This window comes from Cervus elaphus, chromosome 22, assembly GCF_910594005.1.
Source record: "Cervus elaphus chromosome 22, mCerEla1.1, whole genome shotgun sequence".
Taxonomy (NCBI): Eukaryota; Metazoa; Chordata; class Mammalia; order Artiodactyla; family Cervidae; genus Cervus; species Cervus elaphus.
This window is the reverse complement of record NC_057836.1, coordinates 19,481,940-19,502,925: the sequence shown is the minus strand read 5'-3', so window position 1 is coordinate 19,502,925 and position 20,986 is coordinate 19,481,940. Positions and strand designations below refer to the sequence as shown.

Sequence of the window (20,986 nt, the reverse complement as noted above, 5' to 3'; positions counted from 1 at the left end):
TAGGATTTTAAATGTTTAAATAATCTGGCCAAGAAGTTATACTCTTAGGAATGTGTATCTTTTTTAAGATTTATTTGTTTATTGACTGTGGTGGGCCTTTGTTACTGCACCCAGACTTTCTTTAGTTGTGACACATGAGCTTGGTTGTTGCAGCTCAAGGGCTCTACAGAGCTGGCTCAGTAATTGTGGCACACGGGCTTATTTGCCCCACAGCAAATGGGATCACCCTGTACCAGGGATCAAACCAGTGTCCCCTGCATTGCCAGACAGATTCTTAACCACTTGACCACCGAGGAAGCCCAGGAATCTATAACTTTAAGAAATCATAAATATAAAAGCAATTTGCAAAGGTACATTTATTGTCTCAATAATTATAAAAATAAATACATGGACATTCTCTTTATCCAACAATAAGAGAATGATGAAGTAAACTATGGGAAATTCAATTGATAGAATATGATGCAATCAATAAAATTATTGTTTCTGTTCATACACTCAGTCATGTCCAACTCTTTGTGACCCCGTGGACTGCAACATGCCAGGCTTCCCTGTCCTTCACCATCTCCTGGAGCTTGCTCAAACTCATGTCCATTGAGTCAGTGATGCCATCCAACCATCTCATCATCTGGCATCCCTTTTTCCTCCTGCCTTCAAGCTTTCCTAACACCAGGGCCTTTTCTAATGAGTTGGCTCTTTGCCCCAGGTGGCCAAAGTATTGGAGCTTCAGTTTCAGCATCAGTCCTTCCAAAGAATATTCAGGATCAATTTCCTTCAGGATTGACTGGTTTGATCTCCTTGCAGTCAAGAGTCTTCTCCAATACCACAGTTCAAAAGCATTAATTCTTAAGATAACTATGTGCACCCCCCACTGTAGAATGATGAAACTTAGAGATTAAAAATCAGATGATGTTGTGTCCAATTAGAAAATTATAAGATGGCCTTGGCTTTTTTGCCACTGTTTTGGAGATTTTCTTTCACTTTCTTATGGTAACAGAGCACCTTTGATGAGGTTGGTGTCCTGTGATGTTCCCACCTCTCCAACAGGAAAATATCCAGGCCTGACTGTGACTGCCAAGCCATCTCCTAACAATGTCAAGGTCTGGCTATTCCTGTCAGCTGGGGGCAGTATTTCATACATTTCAAAGGCAGCTTTTGTCCTTCTCACAATTAGAGAAAGCTAGCTCCAGGTGAACTGGATACCCACATCAAGAATCTATCTGATTGGAAGATATAAAAGGCTGTGTACAGGACATCTAGCTTACTAAAAGTCTCTCAGCCAGTATGTACAGAGACACTTTCCAATGAGACTGGGATAAGGTAAGTCTTTTGTCAAGAATCCTTTTTCCCTAGAAAAGACTGATTGACCACCAAATAAATTTTCTATCTTTTCTTACTTTCTCACTGGACTATCCTCCTTTCCTGTGCATTTATTTTTTTCCCTTAAATATTGAATGTTAGAGTAGCATAATTTTTTTTCATGAAAAATTCCATATTTGACCTGTGTTTGAGGACTCAGTTTCACAGGCTGTGAGACTGTATTTTTCTTGCTTCTAATGTTTGACCCCTAGTAGATGAAGCTGGTGTAGAGGCTGGTGCAGGATTCCTGGCAGGAATACTATTTATGATTTTTCAAAAGAAAATGAAGTAAGTAAAAATCTAACAGTATGTCTATAACATGTGAGTCCTAATGATTACAAAATGATAATAAAAGACGGGGCTCCCCTCGTAGCTCAGTAGTAAAGAATCTGCCTGCCAATGCAGAAGTTGCAGGTTCTATGCTTGGGTCAAGAAGATCCCCAGAGAAGGAAGTAGAAACCACTTTGGTAGCCTTGCCTGGGAAATCCCATGGATAGAAGAACCTGGAGGGCTGTAGTCTGTGGGGTCACAAAGAGTCAGACGTTACTGAGCAACTTAACAACAACAGCAATAAAAATATATAAGAAGACTTCAATAAAGAGATAGATCAAGTTCATGGAATTTTGTCAATAGTCTCCATAGCGTGATGTGGGCTTGTGAAATATTTAGCAGTTCTCTTGTACTTTAGAAGGCATGTGTCTTAATCATTAATTCATATATCTTATTTAAAGGAAAGTAACTTCTTTTGATTTGACAGGATGGGTTTCTTTAGAATGAACTGTAATAAGGAAAAAAAAACATACATTTGAATATGTATTAGGTCAGATTTTTGAAATGTAAAAGAAATTTGTCACAGAAAGACTGTGACCTTTACACTACAGTAAGGGTAAAAATTGAAAGCAAAGAAACTCAAGAATGTCCATGGAAACATGGAAGCAACCTAGATGCCCATCAGCAGACGAATGGATAAGAAAGCTGTGGTACCTATACACAATGGAATATTACTCAGCCATTAAAAAGAATACATTTGAATCAGTTCTAATGAGATGGATAAAACTGGAGCCCATTATACAGAGTGAAATAAGCCAGAAAGATAAACACCAATACAGTATACTAATGCATATATATGGAATTTAGAAAGATGGTAACGATAACTCTATATGCAAGACAGAAAAAGAGACAGAGGTGTATAGAACAGACTTTTGGACTCTATGGGAGAAGGTGAAGGTAGGATGATCTGAGAGAACAGCATCAAAGCATGTATATTATCAAGTGTGAAACAGATTGCCAATCCAGGTTGGATGCGTGAGACAAGTGCTCGGGGCTGGTGCACTGGGATGACCGAGAGGGATAGGATGGGGAGGGAGGTGGGAGGGGGGTTCAGGATGGGGAACACATGTAAATCCATGGCTGATTCATGTCAATGTATGACAAAAACCGCTACAATATTGTAAAGTAATTAGCCTCCAACTAATAAAAATAATTGGGGGGGAAAAAAAGAATGTCCATGGAAGAACAATTTTTAAAGTTATTGGAGGAATATAGATGTCTACAGGTTTCCAACTGACGTCATCATTAGTTTTGCTTTTTCCTGTTTTTTTTTTTTTTTTAATATGAGAATGGGGCGGAAAATTAGTTGTTCCATGTATTAATGAGATAGGAGTTTGCCCTGGGGAAAACAACATATTCTTTCCCACTACTGTATTTTATTGTTCATTTTGAGTAGGGTTAGGAGGAGTAATGACACCTCAAGCAGCTATGGATGTCACATTGTCTTTTCTGCTTCCACAAGAAAAAGAAAAAAACAAACTTGATTTGTCCTGGTAATTTGAAAACTTTGATCTAAAGTATTAGTTCCAAAATATTGTTTAAACATTGTTTTTTGCATCTTCCAAATTTGGCACAAATGTATTTTTGAACCAGCATCTCTAAGTGACCTGGAAGTCTATTTCGGAAATTAGCCACTTTGCCATTAGTCATGCTCATGGCACTGTGCTCCTGAGACCCCATGGCAAGGTGAGATATCTGTTTAAATGAGTAGCCATTCTGAATCTGGATGTATACTCTCTTATAATTTCATTTGAACATCTTACTTGGATTTGTAGTCTTGTCTATAAAATGAATGCTTTTTCATATAAGAAGCAGCTGATATTTTTTATCAATTCAATTCAAAGGAGTCAAAAAATTGTTATTATACAGTGCATCTTGCCTTATGTCCTTTCTACTTGGAGTTGATTTCATTTTTTAATCCAGTACTAATGAAGCTTCTAAGATGTTTTCCTTGTAACAACTGAAACATAGTTTTACATGCCTGATAGCTTGGTAGTCTGTCAACCTCATGACCACATGGTTATTTTTGCCAACATCCCTACACTGGTTTCTGTTATACTCACCCCATTTGTCATTTTATCTTCTGTGTTAATTGAAAAGAAACAATTCATTTTATCATTTTCTTGGTTTGGTTTCAACAACTTCTATTTTCTTACACAGCCAACTGCCATCTTGTCGTATCATAACATGTGGGATTTCTTGATCTATATTTCTAGTTTCTTGGGTTTTTTCCCATGGAGTTTTGTGAGGACTCTCCAGTGTAATTGCCAAGGGCTGAGTCAGATCATTTTGACATATATCTTACAAAGATACAAAGGAAATACCTTGTGGCTTCAGAGAATGTTTTCAGCTTCATTTTAGGCTTTGCACTTAGCTGTTTTTAGCTACCTCTTAAAACCTCTTAAAAATGCTGATTTCAGCATGCAATGCTAAAATTGTATTAGTCATTTCTGGACAATCAGAAACAGAAGCAGCACTTGTCGTTGTGGACACTGGTCAGCCTCATTTTAGGCTTTGCACTTAGCTATTTTTAGCTACCTCTTAAAACCTCTTAAAAATGCTGAATTCAGCATGCAGTGCTAAAACTGTTTCAGTCATTTCTGGGCAATCAGAAACAGAAGCAGCACTTGTCATTGTGGACACTGGTCACCTTTCATGATTTGTTATCCCATAGCCAAGGCAGACATCTGGGTTGGGTATCTTTTCAGGATAATTTGTTTCCAAGTCATCCACAGCTTCTACAGACTGAAAGAGAATTCACATGGCTCTTCATTCATGAGTACTATTTCAGAGGATGGTGATGATGCTTCTTGCTTTGTTCTTCTCAAAGACGAATTTTTAAAAAAAAAGATGAATTCTCTAAGAATGTGGTATTGCTCCTGGGTTTTCTTTTCTTTGAAACTTTGTGATGACTGTATTTCCATGAGAAGTAAAGACAAAACATTTCTGAGGTTGGTGTGGACAAGGGCAGACAGTAAAAATTGGAAAATCACTTTAAAATGTTACCCATCAGCAGACGAATGGATAAGAAAACTATGGTACATATACACAATGGAATATTACTCAGCCATTAAAAATAATACATTTGAATCAGTTCTAATGAGATGGATGAAACTGGAGCCCATTATACAGAGTGAAGTAAGCCAGAAAGATAAACACCAGTACAGTATACTAACACATATATATGGAATTTAAAAAGAATCTATTAGATTGTTAAAACTCACAGGAAATTGGGGGGGGGGTCTTCTTTATAGATACAGAAAAATCAAGCATTAAAAACTATCAACAGTATTCCAAACAACCACAGTAAAATATCCCTCATCAGTTCACTTAGCCTTAAATGAAAATGAAATGTCAGTCAATCAGTCATGTCTGACTCTTTGTGATCCGATGGACTGTAGCGTGCCAGGCTCCTCTGTTAATGGGATTTTCCAGGCAAGAATACTGAAGTGGATTGCCATTCCCTTCTCCAGGGAATCTTCCAAGGGGTCGAACCAAGGTATTAATTATTCCACTGGACTTCTGGTCAGCAGTTTCATGAAGTTGTTTCTTAACTGAAAAGAGTTCTGTAAATCTTGATCAACACACTGAAAAGATCTGAATATTGTCCAAGTAAGCACATTAGAAGCCTGTCCCCAAAAGTCTGTTGTTTGGAGGGGAGTTTGGGGACTTTGAAGTGTCTGGTTCTGTGTTCTTCCATGGGGCTCAAAGGTGTTACTTCTTCAATTCTGGCCTCTAGCTGGTTGCAGGCCCTTTGGATAAGCATCAGAATAAAACAGAACTGCCTGTAGATGGATAGGTACATTTTTTTTTTTTTTTGCTCATTTCACAACAGGTAAAATTGGAGTGGGGCATCCTAGGTGGCACAGTGGTAAAGACTCTGCCTGCCAATGCAGGAGACAAGGGTTCTATCTCTGGGTCAGGAAGACCCCCTGGAGAAGGAAATGACAACCCTCTCCACTATTCTTTCCTGGGAAATCCTGTAAACAGAGGACCAGATGGGCTATAGTCCGTGGGGTTGCTAAAGAGTCAGACAAAACTTAGCGGCTGAGCACACACAAAAAATTGGACTACATGGAAGTTGAGTAGCTTGCCCAGGGTCACAGAAGCAATAAGCAAAGAGTCAAGAATTCCCACCAGGAAACCTTGTTCCTATGCTATTATCCCAAACAACTAACTATAAGATGTATCACTACCACCTCCTACACACACACACACACACACACACACACACACACATGCTGGTGCTCTTGGCAAAGCCACTTACCTTCTGAGGAGCCCTCCCTGTCTTAATTGAAACCCTCCCTCTGGCATTTTGAGGTGCTGTTGTCGATGTGCCTGCCTCAAGTAAGCCCCAGGAGGCCCATGGTTTGAAGTTGTCTTGCCAAATATGCCTGGAACAAATTTATCTCCAAGGCCAATCTCTGTGAACACTGAGAGGCCGAGACAAGATCCCTGCTAGCCATGAGTTCCCTTTTGTACACATGAGAAAAAGTACTTCTTTGGTGGTGTGTGTGCTTTTTTAAAATGTGTCTCATCTGTCCCTTCGGGGCTGAGACAGAGCCAAGCCAACCCATGGAGATATTTCCACTTCCAAAATTCCAATTGGAGTATTTGGCTTAGAGACAGATAGTGAGGTTTACAACTGGCAGAAGATCAACCACACAGATCAACCATGCAGCTTGAAGAATTTAATGGTGCTGTGCATACAGGAATGTCAACAAGTCTTTACTTCTTGGAGGTAGAGTAGGTTTGCAGTGCTTCCTGTAGAAAGGCCGATGTCTTTATCACGTCGGCCTTATTTCCGTGATGAAAGGAGATTTCACGGAACTTTCTGAAAATACAACCCAGAAAATATAACAGGTCAACCTCAGCAGGGGTATCGGTGGTGGTGGGGAAGGGTGGGGCTGCTCTGTAGTTCAGGGCAGAGCACAAGGTTCTCACACGTTTGCAAGGCACTCTGAGGACTTCACCAGCTGCAGCATTTTCTTATCAGAGCTCAGGATCTGATCATGCCTCCTCTAAAGTATGAGGTTGATTCCATCCTGCCAAGGGGTACATCTGGCCAGAGAGTGGGTCAGAAGGTAGGGGAGGTCACCCGTGACCCTGACAGGAGCAGTTTTGGTGAAGTGGTAGAGAAAAAGAAGAACATCATACACAAACAAACAAAACCAGACATTCATGTGGGTTCAAGGAAGAGACTAGGAGGAGTAAGTGAATAGGGGATTATAGACAACTCTTTAGATGTATTTTGTAAAAAGGAGTACCAAGATAGTTGAAAATTGTAATCAGTACAGAGAAATTGTGGTTAGAGAGAGTGCCTGATGAACTATGGACGGAGGTTCATGACATTGTATAGGAGGCAGGAATCAAGACCATACCCAAGAAAAAGAAATGCAAAAAAGCAAAATGGCTGTCTGAGGAGGCCATACAAAGCTGTGAAAAGAAGAGAAGCAAAAAGCAAAGGAGAAAAGGAAAGATATACCCATTTGAATGCAGAGTTCCAAAGAATAGCCAGGAGAGATAAGAAAGCCTTCCTCAGTGATCAATGCAAAGAAATAGAACAATCCAAACAATAGAGTGGAAAAGACTAGAGATCTCTTCAAGAAAATTAGAGATACCAAGGGAATATTTCATGCAAAGAAGGGGTCAATAGAGGACAGAAATGGTATGGACCTAACAGAAGCAGAAGATATTAAGAAGAGGTGGCAAGAATACACAGAAGAACTGTACAAAAAAGATCTTCATGGCCCAGATAATCACACCAGATAATGGTGTGATCACTCACACTCACCTAGAGTCAGACATCCTGGAATGTGAAGTCAAGTGGGCCTTAGGAACCATCACTACGAACAAAGCTAGTGGAGGTGATGGAATTCCAGTTGAGCTATTTCAAATCCTGAAAGATGACGGTGTGAAAGTGCTGCACTCAATATGCCAGCAAATTTGGAAAACTCAGCAGTGGCCACAGGACTGGAAAAGGTCCGTTTTCATTCCAATCCCTAAGAAAGGCAATGCCAAAGAATGCTCAAACTACCGCACAATTGCACTCATCTCACACGTGAGTAAAGTAATGCTCAAAATTCTCCAAGCCAGGCTTTAGCAATATGTGAACTGGGAACTTCCAGATGCTCAAGCTGGTTTTAGAAAAGGCAGAGGAACCAGAGATCAAATTGCCAACATCCACTGGATCATTGAAAAAGCAAGAGAGTTCCAGAAAAACATCTATTTCTGCTTTATTGACTATGCCAAAGCCTTCGACTGTGTGGGTCACAATAAACTGTGGAAAATTCTGAAAGAGATGGGAATACCAGACCACCTGACCTGCCTCTTGAGAAACCTGTATGCAGGTCAGGAAGCAACAGTTAGAACTGGACATGGAACAACAGACTGGTTCCAAATAGGAAAAGGAGTATGTCAAGGCTGTATAATGTCACCCTGCTTATTTAACTTCTATGCAGAGTGCATCTTGAGAAACACTGGGCTGGTTGAAGCACAAGCTGGAATCAAGATTGCCAGGAGAAATATCAGTCACCTCAGACATACAGATGACACCACTCTTATGGCAGAAAGTGGAGAAGAACAAAAGAGCTTCTTGATGAAAGTGAAAGAGGAGAGTGACAAAGTTGGCTTAAAGCTCAGCATTCAGAAAACTAAGATCATGGCATCCAGTCCCATCACTTCGTGGCAAACAGATGGGGAAACAGTGGAAACAGTGGCCATTTTTCTGGGCTCCAAATTCACTGCTGATGGTGATTGCAGCCATGAAATTAAAAGAGGCTTACTTCTTGGAAGGAAAGTTATAACCAACCTAGATAGCATATTGAAAAGCAGAGACATTACTTTGCCAACAAAGGTCCGTCTAGTCAAGGCTATGGTTTTTCCAGTAGTCATGTATGGATTTGAGAGTTGGACAATAAAGAAAGCTGAGTGCCGAAGAACTGATGCTTTTGAACTGTGGTGTTGGAGAAGACTCTTGAGAATCCCTTGGACAGCAAGGGGATCCAACCAGTCCATCCTAAAGGAGGTCAGTTCTGGGTGTTCATTGGAAGGACTGATGTTGAAGCTGAAACTCCAATACTTTAGCCACCTAATTCAAAGAGCTGACTCATTTGAAAAGACCCTGATGCTGGGAAAGATTGAGGGCAGGAGGAGAAGGGGACAACATTGGATGAGATGGTTAGATGGCATCACCAACTCAGTGGACATGGGTTTAGGTAGACTCTGGCAGTTGGTGATGGACAGGGAGGCCTGGTGTGCTGCGATTCATGGGGTCACAAAGAGTTGGACATGACTGAGGGACTGAACTGAACTGAATACGATACACCTCCAAAGGAAGGGATTCAAAATAACAAGCTTTGTCGGGAGCCGTTACGGGGGGCTCCCGCCCGTGACGAGGTCATGAAGAAAATACCGGGCAGGCAAGGCCGTCCGGGACCCCATCCATGATGAGGTCACGAGGAAAATACCTGACAGGCAAGGCCGTCTAGGATAAGGGACCCTCCAGGTTGGCCTCGGCCTCTAACCCACCCTATATCCTCCCACCTTTCCTGCTGTTGTTCTTATTTGCCCTGCTGCAGATTCTTGTGTTGCCTGCTGAGAGCTCTCCTGCTCCTCTTTCACTGAATAAAGACCAACTTAAACACTAATTAATAAATCTCCTGGACGCTGGTACCCTATGAAGAGGCCAGGGATGAAGGAACTGTTCCAATTCAAACCCTTTTGCTGGCATTCTGGCTTGTTTGATAAATATGTGCTCTCATTGCACAAAATGCTCATGATTGTTCTAAACATCCTAAGCACAGTACGCTAACAAAAGAAACTATTAAGCATAGGTCCCTCTATGGGGTGAGAAAAGCCCCACAAATATTATAGCCACATATACGCCTAATAGAAAATAGTTTAGATAGAGATTAGCTGGCGACTTCTTGCAGGTAATTAACTTTTGGACTAAGAGCCTGTTTTGTGCCATATCTGCTGTTTTTGCAATCCTTTGCATTTCTGTTCTGTAAAAAATGTAATCCTATCTAGTTCCCATGGAGATGACACCTAATAGAAAGAAAATAGATTAACCACAAAAAAGACAGGGTCGGCTACTGAAGTTGCTTGAAGTTGCACCAGGTGCAAGCCATAAATTGTCAACAGGCCTGAAAGCCAAAAGATATTATACATAGAGATTAACCATTAAAAAGGCCCTAATAGGCACAGAGCCCTTTTGGGGGTGAGGAAGCCCTATTAGAGAATACAAAAAATATTGTTTTAAAAGTGGTTATTAGATCAACGTTTGATTGATGTTAATGTGCTGAGGTTGTGCAGTGGAAACTATTGTTAATATAGTTAAAGATCTAGTAAAATAAGAGTTTAGCCCTAGTGTAAAAATAATAAGATAATTGTTAATTTTAACCAGGAGTGCTAAACAGGGGCTGCCTCTCCAGAGCCACAGAGTCTTTGTGTGTTAAACTTTTTAGATAAATTTAGCTGAGAATTTCTGCAAAAAGACTGTCTTTTATGTTAACAGGATTGTATTTCTATTATGTTACAACTTGGTGTACCATGAGACTGCCACTCTTCTGTTTTCTGCTAACCTCAAGGCCAGAAGATAATGTACAAAAAAATCTATGGGAAAAGACTCTCATAAACAAAAAATATACAGAGCACACCTGGTTTAGTGAAGGACAAGCTGATGTAATGTTAAACTAAGTCTGTGTGCTTATCTCCCCCTTAGAAATGTACCAACTTAGGGTATAAAGGCTACAGTGAAAAATAAAGCAACTGCCAGACTCTGCCGCACCTTCCTGGTCTGGTTTCTCTCTCTCTCTTTTTCTTTCTCTCTCTCTCTCTCATTCGCTGACGCCGTTCATCCTGAGGGTTCCCCTGGATCCTGCTGGGGCCGGACCCCAGCAAAGCTTTTTGTTAGATACCTCGACTTTACATTGTTCTCTTTTTTCCCCAGCTGTCATTCCTGCTGTGTAGTCTTATATTCCACCCTAGGAATATGTTCATCCCTTACTTCTAGTCTACCATTTATAGTTTGTGAACTACTCAAATAATCAAACCCATCAGAATTGTGCATAATGTAACTATGTAACTCATTTTGAACCAGGATCAGAATGGTACACACTTCTGAATAGTACTTATTATTAATAGCTTTATTCTGAGCACGTTTCAGCAGGTCTTTATAAAATTAATAAATTCTTTGATGGACTTATGTATTATTCATATACTTTATTCTTAACTCTATTAATGAGGTTTTTCTCTCAGTTATATTAATTAGCATAATGTTTAATTTTTGAGTTGCACTCTGTCCCCCATGATGAAATGCAGATTTCCTAATGTGTGAGAGCAGAGTATATCAGGAGATTTCCCCTGTGGAAGACTCAGCCAATGAGGTTCTATCATTGCTCTGTCACAAACAAAGCTGCAAAGTACATTACTGCACAGGTGCTTATTCTGAGAATTTCTTTCCAGTAGAAAACTACAAGTTTATAGAATATGCACATTTTTAAACTTTATTAGATATCGACAAATTTTTCTTAAAAGAAGTTGTAGCAATTTATATTTTCATTAGCCAATAATGAGAATTCTGGAAAATTATTTGCCATTGACACCTCAACTACTGGGCTTCCCTGGTAGCTCAACAGTAAAGAATCTGCCTACCAATGCAGGAGAGGCAAACTGGATCCCTGGGTCAGGAAGATCTCCTGGAGAAGGAAATTACAACCTACTCTAGTATGCTTGCCTGGGAAATCCCATGGACAGAGGATCTGTAGCCCACAGTCCATGCGGTCTTAAAAGAGTTGAACATGACTTAACAGCTAAACAACAACAACCTCAAACATTGCCTCTCCTTTTATTTCACTTATTTCTTAGTAATTCTTATTAAATGTTTTCTGGCATCTTCTCATTCTATCTTCCAAGTCTTTCAAGTGTCTGACGTTTTTTAAATCTCTTTATTATCCTCAGCTTTGATTTACAGTACTTTAATTACCCCTTCAGTTTAATCAGCTATTTATTTGATTTATTAAAAAGTTAATAGATTGTTCATTTCTAAAAGTTCCATTTAGTTATTTTAAAAATGTGAAGTCAAGGTCTCACAGCTGGAGTCTGGTCCAGCAATTAAGTCTATGAAATCTCCTTGCAGAGCTCACCCCATCCTCCGAGAGGGAGGAGGCCAAGTGGTGATGCTGCTGCTTCTGCCGCTTCGACTGCTGATACTCCAGCGAGGGCTGAAAGGGTGGTTCCTATTAGCACCGTCGCCAACCAGAGAAGGAGGGGAAGAAATCCCGGCAGCCGCTGCTGATGTTGGGTTCGGAGGCTGCATCCGACTCCATCACAAGGAAAATGGATTCAGTTTGCATCTCTCCTTCCTTTCAACAGCTTCTCCGGCTCTCAGCATGGGCTTCCAGGGCAGTGGCTGAGGAGACCCTCCCGAGGGGCAACACGCAGTAGCTGCTGACCTGTTGCACCCAGGAGGAGCCGCAGGAACATGGCAGCCCCTGCTTGAGAGGAATTCAACACCAACAGACTCCATTCAGAAAGTAATAATGTCCAAGAAACAGCGAAATAGGGCGGGAAGCCCGAGGCGCTCATTGTCACCCTTCAAGCTGCCAACGAAGACCTCAGGACGAAGCGCACAGACATCCAGATAGAGCTCCAAGGTAGAAGTCCAGGGTATCTAAACTCGAACGAGAGACGACTCGAGAAGCCAAGAGGATCCGCGAGCTGGAGCGGCGCAAGCACACGGTCCTGGTGACGGAGCTCAAAGCCAAGCTCCACGAGGAGCAGATGAAGGAGCTGCAGGCCGTGCGGGAGAACCTCATCAAGCAGCCCGAGCAGGAGATGGCCCGGACAGTGAAGGTGCGGGACGGCGAGACCCAGAGGCTCAAGTCGGCGCTGTGCGCGCTCCGGGACGGCAGCAGCGACAAAGTAAGGACAGCGCTCACCATCGAGGCCCGTGAAACTGTTCAATGCCGAGCGCCTTAAGCTCTTACAGGAGATTGCGGACCTGAAAACTGCCGAGAAGCAGGTGGACGAGGCGCTGAGCAACATGACTTGGATGAGAGTTTGGCAGCTGAAGAATCAGAACTTAAGATTCCAACAATTAACAAAAGAATACCAGGCTCTCCAAAGAGCATATGCCCTCCTGCAGGAGCAGACTGGAGGCATCATTGATGCTGAAAGAGAAGCCAAGGCTCAAGAACAACTCCAGGCCAGGTGCTAAGGTATAAAGCCAAAATAAAAGATCTGGAAGCAACTCTGGCTCAGAAAGGGCAGGATTCACACTGGGTAGAAGATAAACAACTTTTCATTAAGAGAAACCAGGACCTTTTAGAAAAGATAGAAAAACAAGAGGCAGAAAATCACCGGCTCCAACAGGACCTACAGGATGCCAGAGACCATAATGAGCTGCTGGAGTTTCCAAACCTAGAACTAAAAGAAAGAGAGAGATGATCCCCTCCGTTTAATCTGCAAATTCATCCATTCTCAGATGGTGTGAGTGCTCTCCAGATCTACTGTATGAAAGAAGGTGTCAAGGATGTGAATATACCTGATCTCATAAAGCAGCTTGATATCTTAGGTGATAATGGGAATTTAAGAAATGAAGAGCAAGTGGCTATAATTCAGGCCAGCACTGTGCTGTCCCTGGCAGAAAAGTGGATCCAGCAAATTGAAGGAGCAGAGGCTTCCCTGCACCAGAAAATGAAGGAATTGGAAAGTGACATGGAACAATTCTGCAAAATCAAAGGCTATCTGGAGGAAGAGCTAGACTACAGGAAACAAGCCCTCGACCAAGCATATATGAGAATCCAGGAACTAGAAGCAACTTTGTACAATGCTCTGCAGCAAGAAACTGTTATTAAATTTGGTGAATTATTAAGTGAAAAGCAGCAGGAGGAGCTGAGGACAGCAGTGGAAAAGTTACGGTGGCAGATGCTGAGGAAGAGCAGAGAGTACGATTGTCAGATTCTCCAGGAGAGGATGGAGCTCTTACAGCAGGCCCATCAGAGAATTTGTGACTTAGAAGATAAAACAGACATCCAGAAAAGACAGATAAAGGACCTAGATGAAAAGAGAAACCAAAAACACGGGTAAGACCGCAGAAAAGCAAATACTTCTAAACCTTCAAAGATGGCAGAATGTTTACAGCAGTGAAAGGGAGATCAAAAGCTAAGACCCACCCTGTAGCCAGGACTACACCTGTGTATAGAGGGGCTGGCATCGAGCGAAAACAGGCAGGAAGAGTTACTGACTGGAGGGGGGAGAGGAGGTGGGGGATGGTAAAGCTGAAGGATCATCAGCAATAGGAGCTGGAGGGCAAACTGCAGCTTCACTATCATCTGACATTCATGGCACAAGTTCTGGTTCCTTGCTGGATACAATTCTCTCTTCCCTCTTAAAACAAACAAACAAACAGAAAACACACAGTTCAGTGGTGTCTGGGTAATAATCCTTCTTTTCTTATCATAGATGATCTGGTAGTGCTTGATTTCATTCTGAATGGCTGCTACAACCTTCATGTCCCATTCTACATTTGGGTCCATATTATTAAAATCTAACAGTGTCTCCTCAAATAAAGAAAAAACCTCTTGCCATTTTCTGGGTCATGAATCTCTTCATTTCTTAAGTTACTTCTTGTTGTCTCTCTTCATCCTTACTCCGGGCCTCTAGTTCTATCAGGTCTTCAGTGCGTGTTGACATCTTTGAAAGTTCACAACTTAATAGTTCGTTTGCAGGGGAGTTACTGTAATGTAAAATTAGCTCTTTTAAACCGAACAATTTAGTGGTATGAAGTATATTCACAATGTTATACAACCACTGTCTCTATTTCCAAAAGGTTTTAATCACCTCAAGAAGAAACCTCATACCCATTAAGAAGTTACTTCCCATTCTCCACCAGGATATCCAGCCCCTGTCAAATCGCCATCTGTTCTGTGTCCACTGCTTTGCCTATTCTGGATATTTCATACACATAGAATCATATGATGTGTGACCACATATGAGAAAAAGCAAATACCCGAGTAAGGACTAAGACAAATCTAAGTAAGATTAAAATGTGTTTAATTAATTGACTTTTATCAATAACCACATGTTTTCTGTTAAAAAATTCTGCAGATACAGAAACAGACACTTTAATTAAAACATGAGCAGAGGAGCTAAATAGACATTTTTCTAAAGAAGATATACAGATGGCCAACAGACACATGAAAAGACATTCTACATCACTAATTATCAGAGGAAAATTTCAAAAGCACCATGAAATGCTGTCTCATAGCTGTTAGAATGGCCATTATCAAAAAGACAAGAGACAAGTGTTGGCAAGAATGTGTAGAAATGGGAACCCTTGTGCACTGTTCATAAAAATGTAAATTGGTACAGCCACTGTGGAAAACAGTATGGAGTTTCTGCAAAAAGATAGAACAATCATATGACCAAGTAAGTTCCTCAGTGTCTTATAGCTCTTTCCATGACAGCATTACAGTTTAACTTTAATGCTGCATATTTTTTTCACGCTATGAAATATCACTTTTTATTTAGCAGCACTTCTACTGATGCAGATTTTGGTTTTTGTAGTTTGAAATTTTATACAGTTAAATGCATAATGAATATGAATAAATCTTACAAATAAGCATATAAATAGATAAATTTCAGAAAGCTAAGTTGTTTAATGTTACGTCTTTAGAAAGAGCTAAGCAGACTGCTCATTCTTTCCAATGTTTCCAGCGAGCCTCTATTAAACACCTATGCTTTCTAATCATCCAGCCAAAGAGCCAAAGGAAATAGACAGAGAATACATGTTGCATTCTTCCTGTCTCCTATCCCCTTTAGTAAAAGTTTTCTTGGTAGGGAAATAATTCCCCAAACAATTGGTAGAGAAATAATTTCTCCAAACAAAACTGATAGGATGTGTATGAGATTTACTTTGAAGAATGGTTCATGTGATTATGGAGGCTGGTAAATCTAAGATCAGCAGGGAAGGTCAACAGACTGGAGACTCAGGGAAGGGTCAGAGTTGCAGTTCAAGTCCAAAGACTGCCAAAGTGAAATAAGAGTTGATATTTCAGTTCAAGTTCAAAGACCATCTGCTGCCAGAATTTCCTCTTGCTTGGAAGTAGTCGGTCTTTGTTTTATTAAAGCCTTCAACTGATTGGATGAGACCCATCCACATTACGGAGGGCAATCTTCTTTACTCAATCTCCACTGATTTAAATCTCATCTAAAAAAGTCCTTACAAAACTATCCGAAACAATGCTTGACCAAATCCATTTGATTTAAATATATTTGGCTGAGCCAAGTTGACACAAACTTAAGCATCACACTCTGCAATACTGATGGGTCTTCTTACTTCAATAGAGTAGAAAACATAAGTCAAATTCCCTGCCATGAATCATAGTGCTTTCTCCATATTGAGAAGCAATGGAAGAAGAAAGAAGCCCCAAGTTGAGCCCTCAAGTGACAGACATGTGCAAGCACACACAGAATGGCTCAAGAAGACAGTTGGGTAAAGCTCAACACACATTGTCTCTTTTGCTTTCTGTGACAAAAGGGGTTCACTAAAAAACGATAACTACAACAGACCTTCAACTGACAATCAGGATTATAATCCTAGAAATCTGAAAAAAAATTGAGAACACTGAATTTCAAGCAAAGTAACACTGAATTTCAAGAACGGAAGAATTGATGCTTTCGAACTGTGCTGCTGGAGGACACTCTTGAGAGTCCCTTGGACCATAAGGAGATCAAACCAGTCAATTCTAAAGGAAATCAATCCTGAATATTCATTGGAAGGACTGATGCCGAAGCTGAAGCTCCAATACTTCAGACACCTGATATGAAGAGCCAACTCATTAGAAAAGACCTGTTGCTGGGAAAGATTGAAAGCAGAAGGAGAAGGGGATGACAGAGGAAGAGATGGTTGATGACATCACCAACTCAATGGGCATGATTTTGAGCAAGCTCTGAGAGATGGTGAAGGACAGGGAAGCCTGGCTTGCTGCAGTCCTTGGGGTCGCAAAGAGTCTGACACAACTGAGGGACTGAACAATAACAACAAATGAGAGAAAGATTGAAAACAAGAGCTAAACAGTGTCTTTACTTAGAAACATTATCAGAAACATCTTTATTTTATTTATCAGTGTGTAAGAATGGAAGTAGAAATTAGCAAGAGTTTCCCTTTTCTCCACACTCTCTCCAGAATTTATTGTTTGAAGACTTTTTTTTTCATTTATTTTTATTAGTTGGAGGCTAATTACTTTACAATATTGTAGTGGTTTTTGTCATACATTGACATGAATCAGCCATGGATTTACATGTATTCCCCATCCCGATTCTCCCTCCCACCTCCCTCTCTACCCAATCCTTCTGGGTCTTCCCAATGCACCAGGCCCGAGCACTTGTCTCATGCATCCAACCTGGGCTGGTGATCTGTTTCACTACAGATAATATACATGTTTCGATGCTGTTCTCTCGAAACATCCCACCCTCATCTTCTCCCACAGAGTCCAAAAGTCTGTTCTGGATAAGGAAGCTGTGGTACATATACACCATGGAATATTACTCAGCCATTAAAAAGAATTCATTTGAATCAGTTCTAATGAGATGGAAGAAACTGGAGCCCATTATACAGAGTGAAGTAAGCCAGAAAGATAAAGAACATTACAGCATACTAACACATATATATGTTTGAAGACTTTGATGATGGCCATTCTGACTGGTGGGAGGTGATATCTCATTGTAGTTTTGATTTGCATTTCTCCAATAATGAGTGATGTTGAGTAGCTTTTCATGTGTTTGTTAGCCATCTGTATGTCTTCTCGGAGAAATGTCTGCTTAGGTCTTTTTCCCACTTTTTAATTGGGTTGTTTGTTTTTCTGGTATTGACCTGTATGAGCTACTTGTATACTTTGGAAATGAAAATTAATCCTTTGTCAGTTCTTTCATTTGCTATTATTTTCTCCTGTTCTGAGGCTTGTCTTTTCACCCTGTTTATAGTATCCTGACAGACAAATGGATAAAGAAGCATATATATAACGGAATATTATTCAGCCATAAAAAGGAATGCATTTGAGTTAGTTCTAATGAGGTGGATGAACCTAGAGCCCATTATACATAGTGAAGTAAAGTCAGAAACATAAAAACAAATACCATACACTAACACATATATATGGAATCTAGAAAGATGGTACTAATGAAATTGTTTGCAGGGCGGCAATGGAGACATAGATAAAGAGAACAGACTATGGACATGGTGGTTGGGAGAGGAAAGAGAGGGTGGGATGTATGGAAAGAGTAATATGGATGTGTACATTACTGTATGTAAAATAGATAACCAATGGGAATTTGCTGTATGTCTCAGGGAACTCAAACAGGGGCTCTGTATCAACCTAGAGGGATGGGATGGGGAGGGAGATGGGAGGGAAGTTTAAGAGAGCGGGGACATACATATACCTATGGTTGGTTCATGTTGATATTTGGCAGAAACCAACACAATTCTGTAAAGCAATTATCCTTCAATTAAAAACTAAGTAAATATTTTTGAAAAGAAATTAGCAATTTACTCCGTATCTTACTCGTGGGTGTGAAAATCAGTTAGAGAGCTTTGCTTCCTCATCTGGGCATATGCATTTGGTTTTGAACAAATCCACGTCCTCCCAGTAGTTCCTAGCACTACTGGCCCCACTGTCATTCAAATAGGCACATTTGCCCCTCCTTTTATTGGAAAACTGCAATGAAACAAGCAGAATCAATCAGTTGGCCACTGGATACTTTCTCAAGAGTGGAGAGAATAGAGATGGGAAAATAAGCAAACATTAATTCAGTCTTTAAATATAAGGCACATTACACATGGGACTTCACTGGTGGTCCAACTGTTAAGAGTTCACCTGGCAATGCAGGAGATGCAGGTTCAATCCCTGGCTAGGGAATGAAGATCCCACATGCCTCAGGCCAACTATGCTCACACTCTGCATCTACTGAATCTGCACACCTCAACTAGAGAGCCGATGTGCTGCAAACCACAGAGCCCAAGTGCTCTGGAGCTCACACACCACAAGCAGGAAGAAGTCTGTGGCCACAGCGAAAATCCCACTGCTGCAATTAAGATCCAATGCAGCCAAAAATAAATAAAAATAATTTTTTGTTTATTAAACAAGATACACAAATCATCTCTTTAATATTAGTGACTATCCTGTAAGATACATATTATTATCTTTTTTATAACCAAAAAGAAACTGAATTCCCCAAAGTGTCATAAAAAGTAAAACTAAGATTCATACCTAACTCGATGAAACTATAGAGACAAGGCTATATCTATCTTCTTTACTTTGGGAAAGAGAAGAGTTGAAATCTTCTTGAAATTGAAGAGTTGAAATCTAAGAAATCTTGCTATGTTGCAGGTAATTTTTTATGTTCATAGATTTAGATTTTCTCCTGGCTTATACATTTACCACTAACTAGTTGATGGGCTTTAGTAAGCTGGAGATATAATAAATCAACCATAGGGAGAGTGAACCAAATCTGTCTTACATCTGTAACCATAGTGTTTTTTCAACTACATCCAAAGCATTCATGAAAATTGTCTTCAGACACTTGTTTTCTGTCCAAAGTTTCAGCAGTATTCTATTTCCATAAATAACTGAAGACCTCAGCAGCTTTTCCTAAACTTTTTCCTTAAAAAACTGATGATCTCAATAGCTTTTTCTTTTCTGTGTTTCATTATAGTCTTCTTACTTCCCTGTATTTCTAGTACTGAAAATTCAGTGCTTTCAGCTGAATACAGCCTGACATGAACATTTGGGTCAGCATTTAGACTCTAAGTTTCTCCTTTTGCTAGTTAAAATAGTGACAGTCTGATATGGTTTGCTAATTATTGAGACACGCTGCTGCTGCTGCTAAGTCACTTCAGTCGTGTCCGACTCTGTGCGACCCCATGAATCACAGCACGCCGGGCCTCCCTGTCCATCACCAACTCCCGGAGTTTACTCACACTCATGCCCATCAAATCGGTGATGCCATCCAGCCATCTCTTCTTCTGTCGTCCCCTTCTCCTCCTGCCCTCAATCCCTCCCAGCATCAGGCTCTTTTCCAACAAGTCAACTCTTCACATGAGGTGGCTGAATTATTGGAGTTTCAGCTTCAGCATCAGTCCTTCCAATGAACACCCAGGACTGACATCCTTTAGGATGGACTGGTTGGATCTCCTTGCAGTCCAAGGGACTCTCAAGAGTATTCTCCAACACCACAGTTCAAAAGCATCCATTTTTCGGCGCTCAGCTTTCTTCACAGTCCAACTCTCACATCCATAAATGACCACTGGAAAAACCATAGCCTTGACCAGACGGACCTTTGTAGGCAAAGTAATGTCTCTGCATTTTAATATGCTATCTAGGTTGGTCATAACTTTCCTTCCAAGGAGTAAGCGTCTTTTAATTTCATGGGTGCAGTCACCATCCGCAGTGATTTTGGAGCCCCAAAAAATAAAGTTTGACACTGTTTCCACTGTCTCCCCATCTGTTTCCCATGACATGATGGGACCAGATGCCGTGATCTTAGTTTTCTGAATGTTAACCTTTAAACCAACTTTTTCACTCTCCTCTTTCACTTTCTTTTTTTTTTTTTTTTTTTTTTTACAATTATTTAAGACCTTTATTAACAGGTGCTTGCAGTTTGTTGACTTTTTTTTTTTTTGAAAAAAATCAAGCTGTAAACTTTTATTACAAATTAAAAATGAGGTTCTTAAAAATCTCAACTTGACCAGATATGAAACAATTTAAAAACCTTTAAAGGTGTATTGAGAAAAAACAGGCTTTTTTTTTTTTTAAAAAAACACGTTTGTCATTACCAAAAAGAGACGTCTTTAGGTAAAAATAATAATCCTCTTTCACTTTCATCAAGAGGCTTTTCAGTTCCTCTTCACTCTCTGCCATAAGGGTGGTGTCCTCTGCATATGGATTTAAAACTACTAGGTTCTGTTTTGGGAGATTCTCAAGAGCTCTAGTTCTTTATGTCTCAGCACAGAAAGAATCCAGTAAGAGGCAAAGTGATAGGTAAGAAGTGATTTATTAGAATAGGAGGTTTGTGAGGCTAACACCGGGTGGATGTGAGGGTGCTGTGCCTGAGAACTTAGTGGCCTATGCTGCTGCGGCTGCTGCTGCTAAGTCGCTTCAGTCGTGTACGACTCTGTGCGACTCCACAGACGGCAGCCCACCAGGCTCCTCCATCCCTGGGATTCTCTAGGCAAGATCACTGGAGTGGGTTGCCATTTCCTTCTCCAATGCATGAAAGTGAAAAGTGAAAGTGAAGT

At 40.6% G+C, this 20,986-nt stretch overlaps 1 pseudogene; it reads left to right on the top strand.

The window, feature by feature from the left end:
• Window positions 1-1,189: 1,189 nt before the first annotated feature.
• On the top strand, window positions 1,190-16,402 carry LOC122680638 (annotated as a pseudogene).
• Window positions 16,403-20,986: the final 4,584 nt, after the last annotated feature.